The following is a 5201-nucleotide window of genomic DNA, read 5'->3' on the forward strand; positions in this document are numbered from 1 at the left end:
CACCAGGGATGGTCTGACACATAACCAACACAAGTAACTGCTGGGGGCTCCACCTATCTGCCTCAACTCAAGGCCGGATTTGCTCCACTTCCACCACCCTCTTCTGACAACAGAACCCAGGGAGAAGGTCCATTGACCCAATCTCCCATCACCAGCCCTGGGGTCAGAGGGTGAGGAGCTTCACAGTCTGACTTCCTTCTTCTCTCTGGCAACAGGACTGGAGGAGAACAAGCATGAACAAGAAAAATGACTGGTCCCCACTGTGCTCTCAACAGCTCATGGCCTCAGTTACTACTTGGAACCATACATGCACTAAGACCAGAGCGGATTCCAACCACAGAGAGCTCTCAATGGGACTTGGGGAGAGAAGGGTCAGATGGGAAGGGATGGAGTGGACATTAAACAGTTCTGCTCTTCTGACATCTTTCCCTCGATGTTAGTTTGTCTAAAGCAGTTATAGAGGAACCAAACAAAATAATGTGTCGAAATGAAAACCCACCAGAGAGAGACCTGGCCCTAGGTTGTACATGCTTGCTGTATCCTTCACAGGTTACTCCATCCTACTGGAAACAGTATCACTGATACAGCACCTGTCATCCAAAGGAGCTAAATGTTCTACAATCCCTGGGCTGAATTTACCCCATTCTGTCATTGTCCATCTGGTACCCAGTCTGTGAATAATTAGAGAACTTCTACCTTAAGGGCTATCACCAACGCCACATTCACCTCCTAAAAATAAATAGCAGCGCAAGGCTTTCATGTCAGAGGAGCGGGTGGGGAGAACAAATAACTGCTTACAAAATGTTCTTGTGCTTCTAGAAGGCAGCTGTGTCCTCAGACCCTCCTCATGAGCAGGAATGGTGACATGCTGTTATGCCTAATTCTATCTCCAGTTCTTGCAGGTGGAGACGGGGTCTGCTTGCAACAGAAGAGAAAGAGAGCAAGGAGGTGCGATTTTCATTCCCATTGCTTCAGCTGCCCATGGAAAAATAGCCTATTGGGTCATCATCTGGAAGACGTGGCAAGGGGCACCATGAGCAGCAGTGAGAAGCAAATGGACCCTGACTCATCCCCTCTGCCTGAGCCACCAAAGAGGAAGAGGGGAAGACCAAAGAAGCAGCCACAGGTGAGTACCCAAGGCCTTAGGAAGACAATGGAGAATGCTGTGTTGTTAGACTGTTAGATTAATAAGTAGCCACTGAGCAGGCAGTGGCTCACTGGCAGCACCAAGAAAAGCTGGCATTAATGAAATTATTAAACTAAATTAAACTATGCTGTGCAGGACAAGGAGTGTGAGGGGTCTGGGAGCAATGCGCTCTGTAGTAAACACTGCTGCTGCTCAAGAAAGGGACAGCATGGTACACTACGTGTTATCTGCCACCAATGGCAAGCACCTCGTTGTCTCAACCAGGTCTCCAAATTGGCAGCCCACGCCCACCTGGGCCATGGAGCCTCATCAGGAGAGTTAACCTGATGAGTGCCAGGGAATAAGGCTGGGTGCAATTTTTTTGGTGAATAGTTTATTTACTGAACAATGCACATTGGGGTTGACTGAAATGATTTGCAAATCAGGTTCAATATGGTGAATCGTTTTGGCCACAGAAAAAGGGAAGGAACTTCCAGATAAATTGAAACGTTTTGTTTAAAAAGAGTTTAAACAAAATATTTTGACTCTTTGTTTCAAAATTCAGCTATCTTTACTAAAAAACACACAAAAGGATGAAAAACACTTGAAAATGAAATGACGTGTTTAGTTTCAGATGGAACACAATATTTATTTGACCCAAAACAAATATCGGGGCGGATTTTTTTGGTTCATCCACTGAACTGAAAAATCAGTTATTCCCCAAGCTCTACTACTGTTTTGCTTCTGTGCGCATGACTTGGGGGTGGGGAGAAGAGGATATATGCTCTTTCACTCCTCATTCCATGCATCACAGCTCGAATGAACAAAATTTTGTCCTACATATATACACAATGCACTCAGGTTCATATGCCTACAAAACCAAATACATGCATTTGTGTTTATATATGCACCAATATATAGATAGAGTGCAGCTAAATTAATAAATATATGCATCAGCATATGCATCTTCGTGTAATGAAATGTGTGCATAACTACACACAGACATATCCACTGTGACGAAGTGGAGAATTTTCTTAGTGTTTTGCATGAATACTGTGTGGGTCTTAGTTTCCCTGTGTGCTGTGTGTTTAACGAGGTGGTGGGAGAGGGAGTTTGTTGTTGCAGAGGACCAGGTGTGACCTCGCTTAGCAGCAAGGACCCCGGACAATTGCCTGGATATTGGGGACCCTAGCAACTGGTGACCTGGTGACCAGGAGGCCCACCCCAGCTTGGCAGTCAGCCAGTTCTGGCCAGTGGGAGGACAAAGGGATGAGGAGAGAGGACCCTGGTGACCTGACCAGCCAGGTCCAGCCAGTGGGAACGAAGGATGGAAGAAAGAGGGCTAAGATGACCTATTTACCTAGGACCAAAGACAAAGGACAGGGGAGGAACTGTTGTGGGAGGTGATATAGGATGATCGGCTGGAAGGAGTGGGCTTCTGGACTGGGGAAAGAGAGCAGCCAGAGCCCACCTGGATACAGGCAAGACCAAGATGTACTGTGCTGAGGGTTGCTAGGCCCGAGGGCCCAGAAGTTTCCAGTGCTGTGTTCAGATGCTCAATAAACCCTTCTGTTTTATGCTGGCTGAGAGTCACTCCAGTCTAGAGATCAGGGTTGCATCATTCCCTCTGGGAATGGAGGCCCTGGGGGTCCAGAGCGAGTGGCCTCCCTGAGGGGGCCCACGGTGAGAAACAAGTGTGCTGAAAGCTCAGAGAGGTGCGGTTCCAGGAAGCGGAGGAGCCTACAGCTTAACCCCTGAGAGAGTGGACCCCGGAAAAGGGCTGTCACACTGAAGGGGGTTCCTCCCAGGGACTGTATGGAGCCGAGAGACAGCACAAGTCCTGTGAATCTGTGACACCCACAGATGCTAAGGCATCCTTCTGTCTATGCACACACCTATATGTAGGCTTGGAAGGATTAGATTTTATAAAGGTAAATGTCAGTAAATGTAGATTTCACCCTATGCACACAAATCAATGAAAAAATATTTCCATCAGTGACCACTGAAATTTGCAGATAGGCAAAGTAAGAAAAATGCTGCTTGAGAATTTATTAGTGTTTGACTTAAGGATATTTACTTGGTATAGTTTGCCATGCAATTTGTGTTTGAAGAGTTATAAAGCTTTATAACTTTTTGAATCTCAACATTGACGGTCATTAAATATTTATTGTCGGACTGCTGAGCTTGAATTAATATGCAAACTAGATACCATTAACTTGGGTTTGAATAGAGACTGGGAGTGGCTGGGTCATTACACATATTGAATCTGTTTCCCTAAGTTAAGTGTCCTCACACCTTCTTGTCAACTGTCTACATGGGCCATCTTGATTATCACTACAAAAGTTTTTTTCTCCTGCTGATAATAGCTCATCTTAACTAATTAGCCTCTTACAGTTTGTATGGCAACTTCCACCTTCTCTGTATGTGTATATATCTATATCTATATATCTGTATATATCTATATCTTCTTACTATATGTTCCATTCAATGCATCTGATGAAGTGGGCTGTAGCCCACGAAACCTTATGCTCAAATAAATTTGTTAGTCTCTAAGGTGCCACAAGTCCTCCTGTTCTTTTTGCGGATACAGACTAACACGGCTGCTACTCTGAAAAAAATGCAATTATTGAAAAGGATTGTTTTAAGTTGATGACTGAGCTGACATGTTGTGAATTCCTTATAGCTATCTACATAGGCGGGTGGCTCCTAGACGGCTCAGAATGGGATTTGTATAGATCCTTTCATGTCTTGGTCATGGTGGTTCCAACTGAGATCAGGTCATGAGTGATGGAAAGCCAGTAGCACCTGATGGCTGTTTGGTAGCTTGTGTGAAATGAGTCTGAGGCCTAAATCCACTTCTTAGTGGACCATAACATGGTTATGCATCACATAGCTGAATTGCTTTCTCTCCATAGAGGTCAGCCTTTCAGGGCAGGACCAAGGCATATTAATAGGGAGGGGAAGAGAGAGCTTGTACAGCTTCCGTCCTATGGATAAACAGAGGACTTCTGCCTCCAGGGCTTTCAACATAATACATCTCACACTCTCCTCATTTACAAACTTAAAACAAAGAACCCTGCTTGTTTTTACTTTTTTCCATCAGAGTTTAAATAAGGAACCCACAGAATGTGAGCCAATTCCTGTGCATGTGCCAATTCATATAGGTTTGCTTTATACAACCAAATACTTTTTCTCTCTTCTTCCCTTTCTATGCTTCTATAAAGCTTTATTCTCCTGTGGGTACTGATCCAGTGAAAGTAAGATGCCTTCTGAGTCAGTACTGAATAGGTGGCACTGTGCTGCTTAGATGCACTGTCTTTTAGAGGTGACATAAAATCAAGGGCTTCCTAACTGCTTGTGGTCCCTTGGTACTTTCAGCGAGAGTTGAGAAGTTAACCCTGGTGTGTTGGCAAAATTCCAATTCAGGTAACTACTTCCTGAATTCCCTCAGCAGTTTAAATTGGAGCAGGTGTTCTTTGCTCGCTGTCCTGCACTGTTCTGTAGTGCTGCTGTGTTCCATACCCAGCAGTGGCTGCATTTTAGCTCTAGAACGTGTGATCCCTTGCAGCCGGTATAAGGTGTATACTTTCCTGGGAACCTTTAGGGGTTACATCAGGAGTTCTATCATGCTTTCAGGGGGGGGGGGGGCACAAGGGACACCTCCTATTCCCAGCTGCATAACATCCTTTTAGCAATTTTTAGCACAGGAAAGTATGTATCTATCTTGAGAATGTCTCTGACTCCCATTGCTGTAGTATCAGAGCACCTCACAACCACCATGTGAGGTAGGATGGGGAACTGGGGCACAGAGAGATTGTGTCTTGCCCAAGGTCACATAGGACGCCTGTGGTAGAGAGTGGGGAATTGAACCCCTGTGGTCAAGTCCCAGGCTAGCACCCTCATCACTGGGCCCTCCTTCTTCCCTGGATACTGTATGTTCTGCAAATGTACTTTAACTGTCTTCTAATGCAGTTTAGCCACTGGAAACAAGGAGCAGAGCCAGTGCCATGTGACTAGCCAGCACTCTGTGGAACACCAGCAAGTGTGTTGGGCGCCGCTCTTGGTCCACGGGCCG

Source organism: Lepidochelys kempii, chromosome 7 (assembly GCF_965140265.1).
Source record: "Lepidochelys kempii isolate rLepKem1 chromosome 7, rLepKem1.hap2, whole genome shotgun sequence".
Lineage (NCBI taxonomy): Eukaryota > Metazoa > Chordata > Testudines > Cheloniidae > Lepidochelys > Lepidochelys kempii.